Genomic DNA, 515 nt, shown 5'->3' with positions numbered 1-515 from the left:
TGGTTGTCCTCCGGACAAGTGTTCGTGCCAAGGATGCAACTGTGTTGTGTGCGCTGCCAAGGAGCAGGCTAGCAAGAAGATGCCGTCGACAGAGATGGATGCCAAGGAGAAGTTGTTTGTGACGAACGAGTTAGGGGAGGCCGTGTGACTGGGAGACGACGGTAGACTCATTCTACCTTACAACAGCATTGGGAATGCTGCTTTTGCACTATAGCAAGCTCTCATCTCGGCGGGCAGGACCATCGGTGTACCCTTGGCACTTCGTTGAACCCCCCCCCCCCCAAGTTGTTTGTTACATGTAGCTTACTGCCTTTTGCCGTCGCTTTCATATCAAGTTCAAGACAAACTTCGACCTTGAATCGACAGCAGCATTGTTGTGTTGATTAAGTGCGGTGATTGGAAAGTTGAACGGGTGCGGGCTTGGGCCGCAAGCACAAAACCGTAAGTACAACCAGTACAGTATAACCTGGCGCTGTACAACTTGGCAAATTGTTCTCTGTGTGGACAGAATCGGG

The sequence above is a fragment of the Phytophthora parasitica genome (genome assembly GCF_000247585.1).
Source record: "Phytophthora parasitica INRA-310 unplaced genomic scaffold supercont2.398, whole genome shotgun sequence".
NCBI classification, from domain to species: domain Eukaryota; phylum Oomycota; class Peronosporomycetes; order Peronosporales; family Peronosporaceae; genus Phytophthora; species Phytophthora nicotianae.
This window is presented reverse-complemented; position numbering follows the sequence as displayed.